This window comes from Lepisma saccharinum, chromosome 2 (genome assembly GCF_977018435.1).
Source record: "Lepisma saccharinum chromosome 2, izLepSacc3.1, whole genome shotgun sequence".
NCBI lineage: Eukaryota > Metazoa > Arthropoda > Insecta > Zygentoma > Lepismatidae > Lepisma > Lepisma saccharinum.
In genome coordinates, this window is record NC_139230.1 from 47,157,692 (window position 1) to 47,180,767 (window position 23,076).

The 23,076-nt window shown below is 36.8% G+C and overlaps 1 long non-coding RNA gene across 2 annotated transcripts; it reads right to left on the reverse strand.

The window, feature by feature from the left end:
• Window positions 1-4,906: 4,906 nt before the first annotated feature.
• LOC145984019 (uncharacterized) lies at window positions 4,907-16,345 on the reverse strand. 2 transcript variants are annotated; one of them, XR_014441275.1, is made up of 3 exons: window positions 16,241-16,345; window positions 11,174-11,224; window positions 4,907-5,197 (listed from the first exon to the last, which is right to left on the reverse strand). It is a non-coding gene; the product is annotated as an uncharacterized LOC145984019 (long non-coding RNA). The 2 variants fall into 2 exon arrangements; XR_014441276.1 differs by lacking the exon at window positions 11,174-11,224.
• Window positions 16,346-23,076: the final 6,731 nt, after the last annotated feature.

A 23,076-nucleotide genomic window follows, 5' to 3' on the forward strand; every position in this document is an offset into this window, starting at 1 on the left:
TTTTTCATGTTTTTGAAAGGTGTGAGGGGCATTTTGCTACCATGTTTTATCATGAAATGTACGAAATTTAGGATTTATTTACCGATGTGACACCTTCAAAGGTCTGAAATATCCTGAGAGTTATGCAAATCATGGAAAAATTATTAATTCTGCTGTAAATATTTGATTGATTGGTTTTAGTTTATTTTACTTAGCGTTTCGTGCATCTTGGCTAATTTGCGAAGATGAGGATGAGTGATGAAATTGATGAATGGACATTCACAAACAACTAAGCCCAAGCGGTATTCGAACCCGGGACTCTTGTGTAAATATTTGAGAAGAAAAAATTGATTTCTTTATATAGGAATACACTTAATACTCTCATAACTATATAAAAGTACTATTATAAGTGAAATATTAATTTTGTAATTTAATCAAATTTAGGTTTTTATTCACCATTTTAACACCAAAATGACATTTTATATATTGATTTTGATCCTGAAATAGGCCCAGTTTTTGTACCAAAATCTTCATCATTTATTCACCATAAATATGTGGCTCTACTTATTAGTGTAATAAATTTCCAGGTTAAGAATTAAAAAGATCTGTGAGTGTTTTATCTCCATTCACTGCTGGTATAAAATTTTCAGTTTTTCTTAAGACAAGTCTCAGGTAATGAGCCAAATGTACATTTCTTTATGTTACATGATCCCATCATCTGAATTTGTTTGGTATGCTACATTAACCTGTGTAATTTCAAAGAGCATATTTGCATATTTTGCTATTTATTATGAATGCTTGAACACACATTATTTTGCACACATCAAGATTACACTCTCTCATTCTCCTCACAAACAACAGGCTATTCCTGTCCATGACTACAACCTAGAGACTTCAGATCCTAGAACATGAACACATGTGCCTGATGGTGGAAAAGAACAATGATGTGTATACATATAAATATCTTTTTAGCTAGTCACGTACACAGAACTATTGAAATGATCTCATACTCCACTGAAAAAGTATTTTGTCAAACAAAATATATATGGTGCATTCCAGCAGAAATTGCACGTGGCCATGAAAAAATTAACTCTTAGCCATAACATAGAATCTGTGCATGGTTCAAACAATCCACGAACAGTTGGTTATTGAAAGGAACCTCTTGTATAAGATGTTGCCATGTTGCACCTGTTACAGGCTCTCAAGCATTTATCAAGTGGAAGCTTTTTGAAGGATCTTAACATATTCACATTGGTACATATGATAACCATCTAAAGCCTATTCGGCAAAAGAATGAACTTGGAAATTCTATTTTTGTCTTTTCTGTCGAAAGCCAGGGAGGATCACATGAACTGCCGAACCATTGTCCAGTTGCCGTGGTGAGGGGAAATTCTTGCCAAATTTTTCGTTTGGAGTAATTTTCGAAACAGGTGGCACCCTCAAAAAGGTCAAGCACAGAAAAACCTAATGGTTGCTGCCATGTAGCAAGTGAATGGGGCTCCGATTCCATCCTCTCCCTGAAATTTGAGTGAAGAGTGCATGTTGGCAGGAAGAGATGTCGTGTATGACTGGACAAAAATTAGGTGTGTAGCAACTTGAACTGGAGCGGAAAGTCTAGGTTTCCTCATGTTTATTCTTTGGCTGGTCAGGCTTTAGTCAGAAGTTTTGGGCATAAAACTGTATTACTTTCACAGGAAATTTAATGTTCCCTAAGTGGCCGCGGTGGCTCAGTCAGTAACATGTCTGACTACCAGGCTAAAGGTCCCGGGTTCGATCCCCAGCCGGTTCAAATCCGGGAACTTTTCTAACGATGGAAGCAGCCCCGGCACCCACCCAGCATCGAATAACATGGGTACCTGGGGGAAACCCTGGGGGGTAAAGGCGATCAGAGGCGTGGTGCTGATCACATCACCCCCACTCATGACCGGATCAAGAAAGTGTGGGGCGTTACCCCCACACCCCCTATACGCCTTCATGGCGTGGTGCTATGCACAGGGGAGCACTTTACCTTTTCTTTACCTAAGCACTATGCATGTTATGCAAAATGTGCGTTAACAGAAATTTTTGTACAAGGGTCAGGCCTTCTATAAAACTTTTATAGTAGATATAATAACAATAATAATTATTACAAAATAAAAACTATTATAACTAATAAAAACCTATTTTATTCTGATCTATTATTACTATTTTTTTTTTCAAAGAAAAAAAAGAGTAATATTCTGGATAAAGGTAATGCAAGAAATGATTTAAGTTATGCAAAAGGTGATTTTAATAATCTTTATCATGATTTTCTAAATCTTTGATATATATTTTTAGTTGATACTGACATAGATGAATCTGTTAAGAATGTTAATAGTTCAGTTCAACTAGTGTAAAAAGTTATATACCTCTAAAGTTGGATGACCATCCTATAGTTTACCTTCGATGATCAAGAAACTTAAAGTAATAAAGGATAAAAAAGAGAAAATATCATGTCAAATATCAATAAGCTGGTGAACTTGAATATTATGTCACTTTTTTCAATCTAAAGCCATTGATACATGATCCATTTGTCATTGAAAGAGAGCATTCATGACTCAAGAAACTCGACAACTGAAAGGAACTGAACAGCGTTCTTATTGGAAATCTTGAAAGGTCTGAAATTGCACACACACACACACAATCAAAGAAAAATTTCACAAGTTCAGATTTTACCAAAAGGTGTTCGCATGAAAAGAAATAAATAGACTAGCAATTAGCCATGACTAAGATAATAATTTTCTTTCCAAAGGAAGAGGTAGGGTATATTAGAAACTTGAAAGAAGTGTGATGTTGATGTATGTTCTTGGTATTATAGTCTAACTAGAAAAACAATATGAACACAATGACAAAAGAACTTCATAAAATTTCATTTCCATAGATACGTATATACATAGTTGTCTTTCATTTTGTTTATTCTAAACTACAATTTAAGATCAACACAAAATATTATATTTTATGGTTGATTGTTGAATATATTTTATCACTAACTGCTGTAGAAATATACAACTCACAAGCATGTGATTACACTTTCCACGTCATATTCTCTTTTCCACGGAATAGAAATAAATAGCATTCTGTACCTTGATGCTTCTTTTTGATAATCGATTTCAATAGCATGTGCTCTGATTGATCGACAGTCAGTCACGAATGGCTTTAATTAGAACTGTTCCTATTTAGAAATTACTGAACTGTAACCAAGAATGTGAGAAGAAACATGGCACGTACACTGACGTCACTTCCTTTAAGCATGACGTTCAAGGTGTTGTTCATGTTTCATTTCATCATGTATGGATAGCTTAAGAAGAGATGTCAAAAATGAATACATAATAAAGAAACAATACCTTCATTTTTTAAAAGAAAGCATTGTAAGAAAGAAACATTGCTTCTAAATACTATTTAACAGGAAAGAATACATAAAAAAGTTGTTTTTTTAATTATTTAACATACAGTTTCCCAGAAATTTTGAAAGTTTCTATTGTTCCAGTGTTAAAAAACAAGATGGAGAAAGTAAATGATACTGATTATTACAGGCCAATAAAAATCTTAAATGCAATAGCAATTTGTTGTTTTAAATCCACTTTATGCACTGACATGCTAATCAGGACTGGACTTACAGTTTAAAGTGGGATCCCAAGCACTGTACCATGTGCCTCCACCGGGTATCAAGCCCGAGACCCCTCGATTACAAGGCTACAATGTTACCACCAGTTATGCCATCAGGGAGGTCCAATACTTATAAAGGAGTAAGAAGGTAAAGTACCCCTGCATATAGCACCATGCCATGAAGGCACATTTAGGGGATACAGGGGGTAGGGGTAACACAATATGTGTATTTATATATGTATCATAAAGTTCATTCCTCATGACCCCAGACATAAAAATCTCACTTTTGGAATTTTGAAAACAGTACAACCATTTACTCCTTAGATTCATTGATTGAGTTGGTGTTTTCAGTCCACTTTATGTAGAGTAAGGCTAATTGGGACTGGACCTACAGCTTAAAGTGAGATCCGAACCACTATGTTCCTCCACCAGGAATCAAACCCAGGATTCTTTGATTACAAGGCAATGGCTCTACCACTGCGCAATCGGGGAGGCCACTCCTTAGATTGAATGGTAGACTATGGAAACAAATTGGTCCTGCATTTTACACTCAATTTTATTGATCCAACACACTTTTTCACATGAATTATGCTGTTCAAAAACTAACTGAACTTTATTTCTGTTATTGACTATAAAAATAACACCTTGTCTGCTCTCTTGTAACTTGAAATGAACAGTGCCCATTTCCAGGGGAAGGGGGCAACAGATCAGTTTGACACCTCTCTTCGAATGCCCATGAATATAAGTTACCCTGGCATGGTCTACAGTTGAGTAAACCTTATGTTTAGAATCTTTCACTGACTGTGTGGAGGCCACTAACAAAATTTGAGTGCTATTTGAATGTTATGACCATTATGCTGGAATCTACCATATATATTTTTTTAACATTTTTGTTTTTATCATGATCTGTTGTGCCTTGCCAAGACCAAGAAAATATCAAAAATTATGACTGGCAACAATACCCACAATGGTACCATAACATAATACATTGGTAAATTCCACGTAATAAATTCTAATTTTATACAAAGAATAACTTGTGATGTCATTTTTAACACTATTGCTATTGTGTACCAAATTTTTCTGTGTCTTGAGTTTGAGCTTGATATTCTACTATCACGCTCATTCTTACAATGAGATATCATGTTAAATAACACATAAATCAAAAGAATGCTGTCAAAAATCCACATAGGAATAAAAACAATAAACCAATTCCACTTAGTTCTTGCATCCAGCCTCAAAACAAGTAGTATCAGAAATACTAAAAAAAGGAACCATGTGAAAAGTGCACGATGTAATACTGCCATATTTCCAAACCACAACAGTCTTCTTGATTTAGTCTAATCAATGTATATACAAGGATTTATTGCAGAAAATGGCAATGGTCCACAATTAGTACCAAATCACACGTAGTAACACAGTATGAAAAACCAAATTATTATAGACTCCTCATTTTCACTACTGTCATGTATGAAGTATTAGCATGCATCCTAAATGTATGCTTCCTTCATCTTTGTATTGTAGCAACAAAAGTAAAAATGTAGACTCTGGGTCTTCTCATTATATTTTAATCTTTGTTGCACTCCCCTTCCAAGTTCTGGAAAGAAAAAAAGAAACATATCAAAAATGACTCCTACAAAAGTTCTTTGAAAGAAAGGCATCTCACAAATGATGTGCCCTTTGACCCATTTTTCATTTTCGAATTTTTTACTTACCTCTTATGAACTCATCAAGAGAATTCAAATTATCACCATTCTACTCGTTCATACCTTTTTATATAGTGTGGAGTTTGAATTTCCTTTTCAGTTTCAAAATTATTGGCAGGATACTGAAATTACATGCACACATTTAGGGGATGCATGCTGTCCAAGAAAGATATCATGGTTCACTAATATGTACCTTTATGCTGGACAAATATGAAAGAGACTTTTTAAATGTAGGAACCAAACATTGCATAAAGATATTGGAATTAATGCTATGTACCAAACAGAACATTTTGGTCAAGGAAAATATAGTCTTTAGTATGTTTTACTTAACTGTAATGTATGTTGTAGGAAAGATACTCAAGTATTATATCTAGGTAGAGAATTTACAATGAAATTTATTGAAAAACTTTATGTTTGTCCAAAAAAAATCAAGAAAACAATGAACATTGTTTATCATTAACATTATTATATTTTAAATAAAAAGATAGTATTTTTATGTAGCATTTACTTACATCACTTTTCAATGGCTTCAGTTAGTTCATCATGTGAGAACCAGGTGGACATAACTCCAATTTATCAAATTTACAGAAGAGTGATGAAAAATGTATTCTAGGAATATGTCCGACTAAAAAAAATCAGTAAATTGGAGATACGTGACTTATTCACTGCTAAAGAGAAGAGATGGAGATGAAGTTTGAATTGTTGTTTTAAGTTCCACTTTATGCACAGATAGGTTAATCAGAATTGGACCTACAGTTTAAAGTGGGATCTGAACCACTGTGTAACATGCCTCCAATGGGTGACAATGTTACCACTATGCCATCAGGGTGGTCCTGAGAAGAGATGCAGATATGTCAATTTGACTCCAAATAGAGACCTTAAGAGGAAATAAGTTAAACGAAACTAAAATCTGCATTTTTGGAGATACATTCCTCTGGATCTCACATGACAAACTGTAACACTATGGATGAATGATGAACTAATGAAACAAATTAAAGACAAACATAATGATACAGTCATGTCTTACCCAAGGTTTGAAAATGCGCTGCAACGCCAAGAGTCCCAGGTTTGAATCCCGCTCGGGCTTGGTTGTTTGTGAATGCTCATTCATCAATTTCATCATTTCATCACTCATCCCCATCTTCGCAAATTAGCCAAGAGGCACAAAATGCGAAGTAAAATAAACTAAATCAATCAATCAACCAATCAATCAACCAACCAAGATTCGAAACTGGGACCTCTGGCTTTGTAGCAGTTATGACAACTACTCTGATATGGAGACCACTAAATATGTACTGAAACATGTAAAATGGTTCAAAAAGGCTAACACTTGTTACAAATTCCCACTCACAAGTAATTTCTTTAATATAAAATTTAATGTACTTGGCAAACAAAGACAAATACTGATAAGTATGTTATATGTAGAAATTTACAGCGAAAAATGCAGGCTCGAACCCGGGTCTTTGGCATACCATGCCATTGCTCTAACCACTGAGCTACCGAGCCGGCCTGGTCTCACCTGATTTTTCGCTATTGCTGTTTTACCTGCGTGGGATCATCTCTGCCAGTGCTACCACAATGGGATCTGTTGCTTTTGAAACACAGTAGACTTCGACATTGCCTGGTTCCTCCCAGTGTAGAGATGTTAATTATTGTAGATTAGGCACACACAGGAGATGTACTAGGCAAGACCAGGCTGGCTCGGTAGCTCAGTGTTAGAGCAATGGCATGGTATGCCAGAGACCTGGGTTCAAGTCCTGGTCGAGCCTGCATTTTTTGCTGTAAATTTCTATGTAGTACATCTCCTGTGTGTGCCTAATCTACAATAAGTATGCTATAGTTTATGAATATCCACACATTTATAACAAAAAAATGGCATTACACTGCTTAGTTTTATGAACACCACAAAGAAGAGAATTTGAGGCAGTCTCCATGTCACCCTTATGCTATAAGACTTCTAGTTTGCAGTCCTTGAAGTGAAAAGTTTTAACTGGGGAAATGCTTTTCGAGCCTAAGGCTAGCAGGGGTAACACTCCTATGGCTTAACATGGTGATAATGAGATGAGTGATGGGATGCTTTGAGTAAATTTTGCCAGCAGGGGGGTTAAAATGATTTGGGCATGGGTGTCTCTTAGACAATTTAATTATATCAACACACATCCTCATCTTTGCAATTAGCCAAAAATGGCAGAAAAGTGAAGTAAAGTAAACCAAAACCAGTCAATCAATTCTAGCTGGGGGGATACCATCCACACATATGCCCTACATTTTGAGCACTGGAAACATGCAAAATTTATGTTTTAAGAAAATGATACCTAATGTTTAATTTTTAACGATTGTCAACTGGTACTAACTAAATCAACATTTCAGCTATTTAAAATTCAAACAATAATTTGCACTTTGATATGATAACCTTTGACTAGCAACATGAAAAAGGCACATATAAACCTTTGACATAAGGAAGATTATAGTGCTCTGTGGCTCAAAAAGTTAGAGAATTGCTTAGGATTTTGATTTGGTTTTTGTTATTTAACATTGTTTTCTGTCACTTTTGGCTAATTGCAATGATGAGGTTGAGTGGTGATATGATGAAATTGATGAAGGGACACTCACAGAGAACACCCATGCTTAAGCTGGGATTTGAACCCAGGGACCCTGGTATCATACCTCAATATGCTAACCACTCCACTCAGAGGAACGGTAGCATCAAGGGTGAGGTAGAAACGTTTCATTTTGTTTGTTTCCTCATCTATTTCATCTAGGAAATTTTGGCTGATACTGATATAAAATTAGAAATGGTCCTTGAAGAACATGAAATGTTCATTGATCTCCTTAATACATGTGCGTTTCGAGGTCACTGCAGTGCGAAAGAAGTTGAATAGGCCTATTTAGATATTTCCTTTTTTAGAAAGTAGCGCATGGAGATTACCCATAAAAATTTAACAAAATAGCAGAATTTTGCACTAAATTATGAGACATTTGTATATATATCGGATCGGTAAAATAAATGGTATTGGTTTTAACTACAGCGCCTAGAATAACGTAGTGTGGAAAACGGCATGCTTCTGTGCTCTCAGGCTGGTTCCACTCGAAAATGATACCAGAGGCGCTGGTGTCGGTACACATGCTAGGCATTCGTCTGCTTATAATGGAAGTAAATGGAGTTTTCGCTGCAACGTCTGATTCTTTTACATGAAGCATTTCTATGAATGTGATAATTGCTATGATATTTGGTACAGTGGTCGCGAAGATATTAACGAACATTCTAGACAGTCGACCACATCCTGTTATCGTCATGCTTTCGTTAATAATACGGGAGAAAAAATATGCGTGGAATGTTCTTGGCAACTAAATTTTTGTGTATGAATTAGGTTCATTATTATTATCATCATCATCATCATTTCTTTTAAAGATATACACACTGAAGCATTTGTATTTTGGATATTTATCTCTTTTCTTCTGCTTTAAACTAATCGCGGCGATGATGATAATGATGATTGCATGAAACGACAAGGGGAACCCCACAAAACTTTCTTAGAGCCATCGACATGAGTGTAAGGCAACTTTCAAACCAATGGGACAAGCGACACGGGATGTTCACACTGTCACACTAGTGACACACACTTCCAGATTGTAAAATAGCATTCATTGCACATGAGGGTCCCAACTAAGTGACAAGCGACATGGTGCCTTCAGTCTATTAGCAAGCGTTGCTTGCGAACAACAGATAGGTGACACAATAAATCGCACATTACAACAACAGATCTAGGCGACACGATAAGCCACACGTGTTGCTTTGTCGCTTGTGCGTCGCTCAAACTGGGCCATTTCCTCAATAGCTTGCAACTTGTTGCCGTGGTTTGTTGTTTGCGCATACGCGATGCAATGAGTGTCTTGCTTTAGTGAGATTGCGCACCAAAGCGACACTTATCCCTTGAGGTTTTCACCAACCTAACGCTGGCCTGTGCTTCCCGTCATGCCGCTACGATGTGAAATGTTGCTCTTGATTGGCTCCTTTCCAAGCAACATGTGTCACTTCGGTATGAAAGTTGCCTTGGACCGAATGACCCGTGTCGCTTTGGTGTGAAATCCTCGTATCGTTTGTCGCGTGTCGCTTTGGTGTAAAATCTCCTTGAGGAAACGGTGCAGTCAGAGCTTTTGTCCCTACGGTTCGAAAGGCTGCATTGATTTCCGACTGCTCGCTTTCAAGCGACATTTGTGGTTTGTCGCCTCGGTATGAAATAGCTCTCAGGATACTATTTATATTCTAATAACATAGAAAAATAAACTCTAATACACAGTCCAAGACCTGACGTCCGGAATCACATTGCGATGTTTCTTCTTGTGTTATGCATGCTATTTATTTATTAATTTTATTTTACTTTTCTTTCCAAATTAATACCATTTCTTGACTGCAAATCACTCCACAAATATAACTGTTTCCATCAATTCACTTACCGCCTTTCTAGAAAAACAAATCTACACAATATATTCCAAAAACTAACTAAGCCGCATTACTTTCATAACAAAATTAGCAGCTGTGTCGATCGCACTGCCATCTACTTGTCATCGTCTCGGGGAACCAGTTTCTTGGGTCGTTTTCCACACTACGTTATTCAAGGTGCTGTAGTTTTAACGAAAACTATGTTTCAGGATTCCACTGATCCCTTCATCAGGTTACCAAACTAGGCCAGTGTAACTACACCTTAGCCGCGTCAGATATGACAAGGACTTGGGAATTTAAAATGGGTCGAATGAAATAAAAAGGAACATTTAGTCATCTGTCCCCATATGCATAAAACTGCCATGTTCCCAATTTTTTTTAAAAACATCTACTGTGTTCAGATTTTTAAATAGATATAAATAAAAAATGTTAATCAGGAAGAATGGATTACAGTCAAACACACTACATATTATATTGAACAGAATAATTTAACTTGTAGGTCATCGGTATAATTTAGGTATGGGGAAAACCCCTTTCACTCGTTAATTTCATCTTGTTTGACATTGGTACTTACCTATTATGCATTGCCAAACATTCTTTAAGGTGGAATTTTGATTTTCTCACTAAAATAATTTCAATTTTTCACATTACGAGTATTTATTGTTCTCCCAGAGTGATTTTACAATACCAGGAGTTTCTCCAATTTGTTTCAATTTCGACATACTCACTAATTTTGCCCCCCTAATCATGAATCTGCAGTTAAAATTAGGCGCTCACGCGTACAAATTGCAAAATAACCAAAATTAAGTGGTCTGCGATCGGCGAATGTATAGCCGTTTATAGCTAAGATATTGCCTTTTAAATTTTTGAGTCCAAATTTACCACCGATTCCAGGCTCCGCCCCTGGGGTAATTGACCCACCACTACCATGGCACCCGCCTCCGCTACACTATGCTCCGGCTACCCGGCTTTCACTATGGAGTCCCTTTTTAAGGGCATGTTAGAAATTGGCCGGAGTCACCTGTCACCAAATTGCAACTGCACATTCTTGATTAGAAGACCAAAATTAGTAAGTATACCGAATTTGAAACAAATTGGAGATATTTTCGTTATTGAAAATTAACGTAACCTATCCTTACCGTCAATGATTCGTTGAACAAACATACAATCCACACCCAAATTTCAACTTCACATTCATGATTACGATACCAAAAGTAGTAAGTATACCAAATTTGAAACAAATTGGAGATATTTCCGTTACTGAAAATTAATGTAACCTATCCTTACCGTCAATGATTCGTTCAACAAACATACAATCAACAATATGCAACACGTCCATTTTCTCACATACAAATGAACACTCCATGCAAGTGGTATACATTTAGGCACAACACTCTAGGAACAACACCATTGCTAAACTTACTATTTGAAGCCGCATTCCACAACTTCTTCTCCCTCCATATCCTCATCGGCACTGTAAATAATTGCACCACATTAATGATCTTTTCACTCCTTCATTCTTCCATGATCAATGATCTCCAAGTGATAAATTAACAATGTCGCAATGCTGTTGACAGCGTAATGAATAAAAGAAGGTAAAGTTCTCCCCTGCCATGAAGGCATATAGGGGGTGTGGGGGTAGCACCCCACACTTTCTTGATTCCGTCGTGAGTGGGGGTGATGTGATCAACATCATGCCCCTGACTGCCTTTACCCCCCAGGGATTCCCCCAGGTACCCATGTCATTTGACGCTGGGTGGGTGCCGGGGCAGCTTCCAATGTTAGAAAAGTTCCCGGATTTGAACTTTTGAACGAATACCGATCTTCAATTGTTCACCTCATCAAATATGGCTACCATAATAGTGTATCGACAATCATACCATTAATAGTTGCACATAATTTCGCAATTTCTATACGCCAGCGCCAAATTTCAACTTGAGATTCATCATTAGGAGGCCAAAGTTAGTAAGTATCTCCAATTTGAAAGTAATCGAATGAACTCCCCATATTGTTAAATCATACAGTTCTTCCTTTTTCTTGCTTTCGTAAGGCACAATATGGCGGGCTCAGCTTGGCGCATCATGGATCAGTGGGTATGCACTGTTCCACAAACAATTCATGGAAGGTTAGGTTAGGCATAGTTAAAATTAAAAACCAAACCATTCATGCATAGCCCAAAAACCATTGACGGATAGCCCCACGAACCATTTCCAGCAAGGTTAGGCAAGCATAGTTAAAATTTTGTTCATAAAGCAACATGATACAGCTTTCAATAAAAAATGACCTTCACATCGTGCAAAACAACGGCTTGATTGTAAACACTGACAGAGGGTTACGTCATCAAACATACGGAACATCCGGTCCACGTAGAGGAAGAATGGCAATTGTGCATCGGAGATACATTTCTCTTCGAAAATACATGATTTCCTGGTCCAATAGATTCAACGATGAAAGAAAATACCTCCACGAACTTTGAAAATGTCACAGAAACTCATTCCAGTTAGTTTCTCCTGTAAACTTGAAGAAATGCGGGTACTAATCTGATATTCCCATTTTTTCATTTTTACAGAAGAAACTACTTACAGTAATAAGTCCTGTAGCATTGTCTAACATCTGGAAGGTGTTTTGTGATGTGGGAATCTTTCATAGCAGAAATTCAACCCCATGAACCATTTCCGGTAAGATTAGGTTAGGTAGAGCCACGTATAGTTTACAATAGTTAAAAATTGGTTTTGAAAAAAATATGCATAGCCCCACGAACCATTGATACACAGCCCCCAAAACCATTTGCGGAAACGTACATTCTTCAGGTACAAAATCACTTTTTTTTTTAAAAAAAAAAATGTAATTACTTTGATCAAAAAAACGAGAATACACGTTAAAGAATGTTCCGTAAAGCATATAGTGGTCATTCCATGGGAAGTCACCAGAATTGTCCGGAAACGGGTCGCCACATAGTAACAGATTGTAACAAGCTTTAGTGCACGTATAGAGTTAGTAAGGAAATATCATTGTGTGAAATATCTCGTTTCAAAACATAATACATATTGTACAGGGTGCCTCTAAAGAATGTGATCCTTCAAAAAAAGTACAATACACCGACATTTTCACATAATTGTTAAGGAACAACGAACTGAGATAGAAAGTATGTTTTTGCTTTATTGTACAAAGTAAAGTATACTTGGTTGTAACGAAATGTAGATTTTGCCTTACCTTTATATGTGTATGCCCAGGAAGTGGTTGAAATTCATTGTTGTTACGATGTGCGGCAGAAAATCAGGTAAGTTTATTAATTTCCCCCCTACTGAGGAAATCAGCCAAAGTCTTTATATTCGTCATAGTGTGACTTCTATGTATGGTTCATCAGCACACACCCTCATATTGCTGTTTAATGTTTCTGGTTATAAATTACAGACACTTTTTACAGTATGTGTGGGAAAGAAAGTGCAAAATGAGGCTATTCCAGGAGTTAAAATCTTGTAATGGGAAAGGTGGCAACACTATGCAGGTGGTATAATTGGAAACACCTGAACTTTGTTATTATTTACAGGAAATATGAAAATTGCACTCTGCCTCATTTGGTATCTGTTGCGGACATACGAAATGCATGCAGTGTAGAATGTCTGTAATACGGAAGTTTCCAATAATCATATCCCAAGTCAACTGGAAGTTGTAAGTGGAAAGTAATTTCAAGGGATCAATCGGAGAGTAGCGGTGTGGAATATAATTTTACATTGACAATGAAGGTTGTCAATTTAGTTCACTGAAAACAGCTCATTTGTATGTCGCAAATGCAGTGTGAATACGTTGCACAGTTGCTGAATCCAGAGCAATGCCAGTCTTTGGTGAAGGCAGTATTCCTTTCTCAGCTCTCAGTTTTTTGGCTGTTTGTACCATGTACTCAGTAGTGTTGAAATATTCTTTAACATTTGTTGTTTGCCAACTATGAGGAGCAAGTGCGAGTATTTGAAGCTGTTCAGCTCTTGAAGTCTTGATGAATTTCTGCTGAAGTTCTGACATGAGAAGGTTTAGGTCATGTTCAGCATGAGTTTTTGTAGCCTCAGCAGATTCTTCTGACTCTTCAGGGATATGTAAAACTGCTGCAACATGCTTTGTAACACAAGATGGTATTTGCTTCATTTTTGTTTTTCCATACCTTTGCCTCTTCTCTTTGTTCACATGAGTCAGTGTCTTCATGGGAGATACTTGTATTTCATGCAGACTTGAATTCAGTCTCTTCGATGGACTAGCACTGCTGTCTGGGACACAATCACTGTCATTTACCTCATCAACATTACCCAAATCTTCAGGCTGGTATTGTGTTTCTTTCACGTGTGTCTCACATTTTCCACACAATTTTTGTCCAGGAATCAGTTTACCACCATATATCCTTGCTGTTTCCACAGTAATTGTCCTTAGTGACTTCTTACAAGGACCCTTGTGATAGAATGGGTCGCAGCAATGAGAACCAAATATGTGAGAATAGTTTTGCAAGTAAACCTTTGCATGATGAAACAAATGTTATCCACACTACCGATTCTAAATTTCAACAGTTCTTGATCTAAACCTGGCAGGGTGCTTACCAATACAGTTCCTGTTTTTGGTGTGTAGTGATGTAGGTGACAAGCACTGTCTATCTTCAAGCCTACACTGCACTGCACTCAGGGTTCATGTGGCACACATGAGGCAATGCCATGTCTGTGTTTATTTCACTTTGAGTTATCACACACAGAATGAATGTCTTCCTGTCTCTAAGTACAGTTTGTTAACAAGTCTTACTGTTCTTCACACTGAATAATCTAAAAACACCACTACTCTCACCAAAATATTACGGTACACCACCAGAAGCCAGCCTCATATCACACAATAGATTTGGCGAGAAAACAAGTGTCCTGAAATTCACATGAAACAAATGAGTATCAAAATGCACAAATGTTTCACAATTTGCATTAACTTTTTTGTTTTGGAATATACTCTTTTACAGGTGTGAGTGCATGGGTTGCGGTACAGCAACCTGAAATATTTGAAAGGAAAACTCAATTACGCATTATATGGGAAAGCAGATATTAGCAGAACGAGAGTACACATAATTCAGTATTCTATGAAAATGGTTCAGAGTGCAATCATGAAATTTCTCCTGAGGAACATGTTGGAATAGTACAATATTTTACTGCCACTCATTTCTTCTTGATATCTTTCCCTCATATGGAACTTTGCACCCAAAAAGAGTGTTTTTTTTAGCTTTTTCATATTTTTAACATACATGACACACTTTTTAAGCAAGAAGGAAATATATTGCAGCCTTCCTTTTTAGTGTGGAGACCCCACACCTTGGGAACTGTTCTTGTGAGAACTATGAAGATTGCATTTTATTTCCTTCCACTTTAAAATATGACATAGATTTCCACATATATACCACATATATGTGTGGGAAGTTGCTTTTTCGGTTATGAAAAAGAGAACCACAAATTAATATAGTTGTCACCAAACTTAACTTTTTTCATTGTATATATTTCCTTTACATAATACAACAACTAGAAATCATATGTCATTTCTTTTCGTTACGCTACAAGCATTTATCTTGTACCTTCGCGCTGTACGTTACCACGTCACTACACACTGAGACAGTAACTTTAATCAGTCCTGTAGCCCAAACTAATGACCGTAGACATAAATAATTTTACAGTTTTCCATAATACCCTCAGACATACATTTGTGCAAAATTTTATTAAAATTGGAAATGTAGTGGTGACTACCATTTCGGTGATTTGCCATGGAATGACCCATAGGTAAGTACAAATGTCAAAAATTGACAAAATAAAGAAGTTATATGTGTCCGGGGAATATCAGATTTTTACCGCAATGACTTACAGTAATAAATTCCTGTAGCATTGTCTAACATCTGGAAGGTGTTTTGTGTGATGTGGGAATGTTTCATAGCGGAAATTGAACCACTGACGCATAGCCCCACAAACCAATTCCGGTAAGGTTAGGTTAGGTAGGGTCACGTATAGGTTAGAATAGTTAAAAATTGGTTTCGAAAAAAATATGCGTAGACCCACACACCATTCTCGCATAGCCCCACGAACCATTTGCGGAAACGTATGTTCTTCAGTTGCAAAAACACTTCTCTTTTTTTTTAAAAAAAAAAATTGCAATTACTTTGATAAAAAAAAAAACGTGAATACACGTTAAAGAATGTTCCGCGAAGCATATAGGTAAGTACAAATGTCAAAAATTGACAAAATGAAGAAGTTATAGGTGTCCGGGGAATATCAGATTTTTACCTCAGACGGTTACCAAATTGATGAAAGGGTGATTAGAAGCAAGAATCCATATATAGGCAGGGTTCGAACCTGGAACCTTTGATAATCATGAATCGATCATTGAACTTACTCCACACATTAAAATATCATTTGAAATGTCTCAGATTTATACGCATGGAAAATATCGTGATTATTAAGTGTAAACTAATCTCGCACTTGCTTACCTTTCCTTGTTGAATGTGACAGTCTATGTTGCATTATCCGAATGTCATTTTCTATGAAGCATAATTTTGTGTCTTCTTATTTTCTTATGTTTACAACAGCGTACACAGATTATTACAAAGGCCGAGGATCACAGACTAGAAATGAGTAGGCGGGTCTTCCTTATCGCACAACACTGTATCCGCCTTGACTTATGACGTCACCAAGAAAAGCGTAAGCTTTGTTTTTTTCACAGTAACGTAGCCTAACACAGGGTGTGAATTCATTTAAGACTGGTAGGGGGAGAAAGATCTTAATATACAAACCACCTCCCCCACAAACATACATATAAATTAGACGATATACATATTTATAATGTTATTAAAAGTAAACATTTATTACTAAATTAAAAATAAATTATTATTATTAATTACACACAGGGACGTAGCTAGGTTGATCAGTTCGGGGGGGCCAAATCTGAAATTTGTTCCTATGTAAATATTTCCAGACAGTAAAGGTAAATAACTCTGTGTGTGTAATGTACACACACATACACACACAGATATATATATATATATATATATATATATATATATATATAATATTATATTACATTATAATATTGCTACATATATAGTGCATTGGTATATTAAACTACTAAGAAGTGTATATAATATACGTATATGTGAATACTGGAGTTCAAATAAAAATTAGAGTTCAACAATTTTCAGGAAGCAAATCAATTTATGTAATTACAGTAGAGCGTCGATTATCCGAACGTCGGTCAACCGAACGACCGCTTAACCGAACTGTGTACTCGCTCACTTTCAGATATCTGTAATGAAAAAAGTACGTGACTTAGCTGCTCGTAAGCGTGTAGGCTTGCTTAGACAGACCAAAATAAAGGATTTTTTAAACGTTAATTTTGTGTACTGTGTGTATTGTTCATGCAAAATGCGTATGTAATATGTACATATTTTTGTTTAATAAACTGTACCACATACTATATATTCCTACTAAAGTTGCCTTTGTACGTTACTTTGTAATACATACTTAAAGAGATGCCTGTTTTTATGAATAAATTTACTGTACAGTACTTCTTTTTGGCAAATAAACATGTACAGTTCGATTATCCGAACAAACCAGTTTTCCGAACACCCATGTCCCCCAATTACTTCGGATAATCGACGCTCTACTGTACTATTAAACTATTACTTTACAGTTTTCCTTAATGTATTTTACTTTCTGCTTGTCTCAATGACAACCTCTTCTTTTTTATCGAAACTATATCCTCTGTGGAAATGCTAAACTGATATATTATTATGTGTAGGATCTTTCCTATTCATTCTGGAGGATACCGGGATTTTTTTTTCACCTGTTCGAGCGGCTCCGGTGCCCACCCAGCGTCGTACGTATAAAGTGGGTACATGGAGGAAACTCTGGCAGGTAAACGAGGCCAGGGACGTGGTGCTGATTGATCACATCACCTCCACCTTCGGCCGTGATCAAGAAAGTGTGGAGCCCTAACTACACACCCCTATACGCTTTCATGGCATAGCGAAAAGCACAGGGGAGCACATTACTTTACTTTTTCATTATTTGGTATCCAGTACGTCATCATTAACAAATCATATTACATACACACACACGCACACATATACACAGTTTTTTGGGGTAACAATTATAACTTGTTACTTATGAGAAACGCTTATATTGAAAGCGAAGCGAACAAGAAAAATATTACTAATTTCATACCTTTCATTCTTTCAAACAGGCAATAACAAATACTTTCACGAGTCATCATGTAAGTAAACTGCTACATTTTCTTCGTCCTCTTGCATCTGCCTCGCCTCCCTCCCCCAAAGCCCTCCTGCCTCCTCACTAAAGTTATTGCTTGCTCGAAAGCAGCAAGGTCATTGGACTGTTCTGGTACTTGGCACCCTGGATAGAAGCAAAATCTAGCCGAATGAATCGAAAACAAAGGTTTACTGGGGAAGGGAAAATTTAACCGCATTTGCGTATTGCCTTACAGAAACGGTGCACTGAAACAGCAGGGGTACAATAACTCAACCCAGGGATAAGTCTTCCCTGCCATTTGAATGCCATTTCCTTCCCTTAATCCCTTAAAGCAAGAAAGACCGCTCCCTGCAATTTGTCAGGTTCGACACAAAGGGGTCTAGTCATACAGTGACGACCACAGATTAGAAATAGGTCTCGCAGGAACATTTTATGACGGGCAGTTCAGAGAGTATTTGGGACGCAGTGCCGCCTTTGGTTGTCCGCAACCATCTCGCCAACATTTGTTGAACAAGCTTGTTGTATTGTCTCCATTCAAGCTTTGTGCTGGTCTTAGGGCCGCCTGTCAAGATGTTGCTTTCCTGAAGAAAGAAGATCGCGTTTTATTCTAATTTCTGGACCTTCCCGATGGCGCAGTGGTACCGTCGTTCCCTTGTAATTAAGGGGTCCCGGGTTCGATACCCGGTGGAGGCACATAGTGGTTCGGATCCCACTTGAAACTGTAGGTCCAGTCCCGATTAACCTTACTGTGCACAAAGTGGTCTTAAAACAACTCAATCAATCAATCTTATTTCTGGCTGTGAATTTAGGCAGGGACGTAATTATAACAATAATAGGACGTTATGAAAACATTAATAATAATAATAAAAATAATAATAATGACGCTTTTAACATTGAAATTATTGTCAATTTTAAATTCTAGCACATTTAGTAGTATTCCAGCGCAAACAGCACTTTAAATTATGCGAGTGATTTGTAACTCTCCTCTAGACACTAACGTGTGCAGGTTTTTTTTCAGAGGGGATGGGGAGAGACAGTATAACATATTTCATAATTAACAACTTTTAAGCTTCCTTTTGAAAGTTTTCAAAGACAGAAATTTCGGGAGAGTTATAGCCGCATCAGTTCCCCCATGTGTACACCAGTGCCTCGAGATGTAGTAGGAAAAATAGATGCGTGCCACTTTTTTTGCGCCAATTTCGAAAATTGTGCACCTCTTAACTTGCACCCTGGATTCTCGCAAAACGACGTTGATGGTTTGTGCAAGTATCATGCACAAAGACACTGAAGTAGGTGTTTTCACACTTTGTTTATTTCTGTCTTGAGTTCGTGTTATCAGTAGGGAGCGAGTTTATAATAGCCACAAAGCATGCTAAATAGACAGGTAAATTGGCGCCAAAAATGACAAAATTTGACAACTTCAAAAAGCACAAAAAATAGTTAGTAAATATCAACTTGTTATTACCTTTATTTTTCAGTTTCACCCCTATTTTTTTTATTCTACGTATATTATATTTTTTTAAATATTGTGCCGATTTTTTGTTACTTTTAGTTAATCGCAATGTTGACGATCATGAATGGCAATTACCCGGTGGAGGCACAAGTGGTTCGGATCCCACTTTAAACAGTAGGTCCAGTCCCAATTAGCCTTACTGTGCATAAAGTGGACTTAAAACAACAAATCAAATCAAATCAAATGAATGGCAATTAATGAAGGAAAACTCACAAATCGCCATCACAATTATGATATGTAATATGCAGAATATTATTGGCGACTCAAATGTTCTGTTTCTTGTTGTTGTTGTTTTTTAACATTCTCAAGAATAAATTCATGTTTTTGCTTTATATTGCATATTTACCACGGCGGACCTCCTCGGTGTGGTTTACCACGTTGCCTTGTAACCAAAGAGTGCCAGGTTCAAGTCCCGATGGAGACACATTGCACAATGGGTCGGAGTCAAATTTAAATTATAAATCCAGTTCCAATTAATCTATTTGAGCATAAAATGGACTTTAAACTATTTTTGATTACGACGACAATGGGATCAGCTATTGTAATAGTGGAAGAAAATAATATCTCCTTCAGGATTCAAACACATAGTGGTTCGGATCCCACTTTAAACTGTAGGTCCAGTTCCGATTAGCCTTATTGTGAATGAAATGGACTTAAAACATCAATTCAATCAATCAATCAATCAAAGCAAGTATTAGATATGCCTACATTCTGATTTGGACGCCGTGGAAAAATCTTGAAACACTAATGGCGCGGCAAAACGAAAAAGTTTGGAAATTCCTGGTCTAGACCATAGAGATTAGCTTTGTTCCTTCGTTCGTCAGTGCTATATATATTTTTTAAAACAATGCAAATATAGGTAAAGATTATTTCTTCGTTGTGTGAGGTATCGGTAGACCGTTAACATCTGCTGGCAATGCCAACAATGCATTAGTGTACATTGTTATTAGATAGGCTTCCACTCTCCCCGACATCCATTCTAAACAATGGCATTACTTATTTCATTTATTCCAGTGTTCGTGGCGGAGTGGTAAGCGTAAAGGGCTACGGAATCAGAGATCCCATGTTCAAACCTCCACCAGCCATTGGTGACTCATTCTGTTTGTCTATGCTCCCATCACCTTTCCATCCGTCCATCATTCATCCATCCACATCGACTTCTAAAAATTAACCTACGAGGTAGGAAAAAAGGTAAAATAGCCAAATGAAAACCTATTGAATTCTAGCCGCCTCAGTGGCTGAGCACGTTAGCTACCGAATTACGATTTTGTCCCAAATTGATCTAAGTTCGAGTCCGTGAGTTTTTGTATTAAGTCCTCTTCATGCACAGATAGGCCAATCGGGACTGGACGTACAGTTTAAAGTTGGATTCAAACCACTATGTGCGTCCACTAGATATCGAACCCAGGCCAGGACCTCTTAATTATATGGTGACGACATTACCGCTACGCGATGTCCTCGCCTGGAGAGGCAGGCGCTCTTTTTGTTACTGTCCATGCATTAATTTCTTGTATCACCGTTGCATATCTTTGACATTAGCCAGACGTGTCAGTAAAGTAATGTAAAATCAGGAAACGAAAATCAAAGTAGCTACATCCAGTGTTCAAATTGAAATTTTTAATTTAACTCCTGACCAGGTAAATAATTTTCCTCTTAAATATTCTCGATCATATTTTGCTATTGCTAAGAATTTGACGTAATCATTTCTTTCAACTTCAAGTAAATATTACATTAATATCATCATATAAATTGTCAGTTTCTGTACTGAATTTTACATTAAAATTAATACTGTTGTTGGTTTGCAAATTACAATATGTATTTGATGAGAAAATATTTCCGGATTAATTTGCCTTCCTCTAAGAAAAATAATTCTGATATGAATTAAAAGTCCACTGAGACGAGATCAGTGATTACTGAACTCTTGTACATTAATTGGAAAATTTGTGTTATTTACTTTGAACCATCAGTCCGTATGTTTTAGGTACAAATCTCAAAATTTGAGAGGGGAAGCTGATATGACTTTTCTCCTCAGCATTTTTTCAATTTGAACACTCGATATACAGACATATACATATTTCATTATTTAAGTTAAACTACGAACACATACACACACACATATAATTGTTTTACAAAACTGATTGGTACTCACCTTGTAATTCGCCCACAATTCCATGCATTTTAGATGATAGGACGTTCCTCCGTTTTCCTTAATTTTTTCACATGGTTTCTTCCAGTTGCGAATCCCTATTTTCCTGAAACTTGATTCTGCATATCCTGAATCTGTGCCAAATTTACGGCATGGAAAACAAAAGCATGCGTCAAGTTCCACACTATATTCTAGCCACGGCGCAGATGCAAACCAGTATTTTTGAAATAATCGCTTTCGCTTTCCGAACGTAGTATTTGGATAGTTTTGCAAAAGTGGTTGCCTAGGATTATCTACACCAAGATCAGTAATTATTTTCACATTAGTACATTCACTTGTTTTTGCCTAACTTTGGAACGTCAGAACTTGGATCAACATCAACGAAAGGGTGGAATTTTGCTGTCCTACATTTGCTTCCGAAGATTTTCTTCGGAACAGTGTTTCCAACTCTGCTACAAATTTACCAGAAAATAATATGTAGTATTAATTTAGGATAATTTTTAATCGATCAAAATCTTGTTTGCGGGGGCCAGAGTTACAACTGCCGGGGCCAAAGCCCCCCCAGGCCCCCCCTAACGACGTCCCTGATTACACAAAAAGAAATAAATTTGTTACTTATCTATATATATCAGACATTATAAAGTAGCAAACTACTTCCTTTACTAACTGGTTAAAGTTATTAATAAATTATGAAATAGTCGAAGTGGTTCTATGGTTCTATTATGTGTAAGTTTTTTTAGTTTTTGCTTTATGTTAATATAAATTAATTAATTATTATTGATATTATTGTTTTCCGTTCTTGTTTTACTTTTATTGTGCGTGTTGATGTAGATTTGTTAATGATCTCTTGAGAGAGAAATGGCATTTAACACGTAACTACACTAACTTGTGTTTTTCCGATATTATTCTTAGTAAAGTATATTCGAAATTAAAAGTAATTGCTTATCTTTTGTTTGTTGTAACAAAACTCTCCCCCAGGAAATTTTTGGTGGGGGTATTTTTGCGGCCAAGAATGTTGGTGGGGGGATATCCCTCGCGTTCCCCCCAGGATTTCGCACCCTGTTTGCGTAGGCATTACGCCTTGACGTTAGAACGCGCCTTTGCTCTAGTGGTGTGCGATAAGATACGGAGATCCAAGAAGGGTTGGGTAGGGCCGCTAACCTAAACCCATATGCCCATAGCACCCGTACCTAAACCAAAGCTGCCTAAAATACTCACGTAGGTTAGTTGTTTGCTTTTTTTGGGCGGGGAGGTTGTCTTAGCATAAGTACAAAACGTTGTTATTTTTAGTAAGAGACAACACGTATGATGCAAGACAAAATTTGATAAAAATAGTCGTGGACAATTTGCCAAGCAATACTTGTGCATCAGCGATGTACAAACGTTTACGGTTTACAGCATAG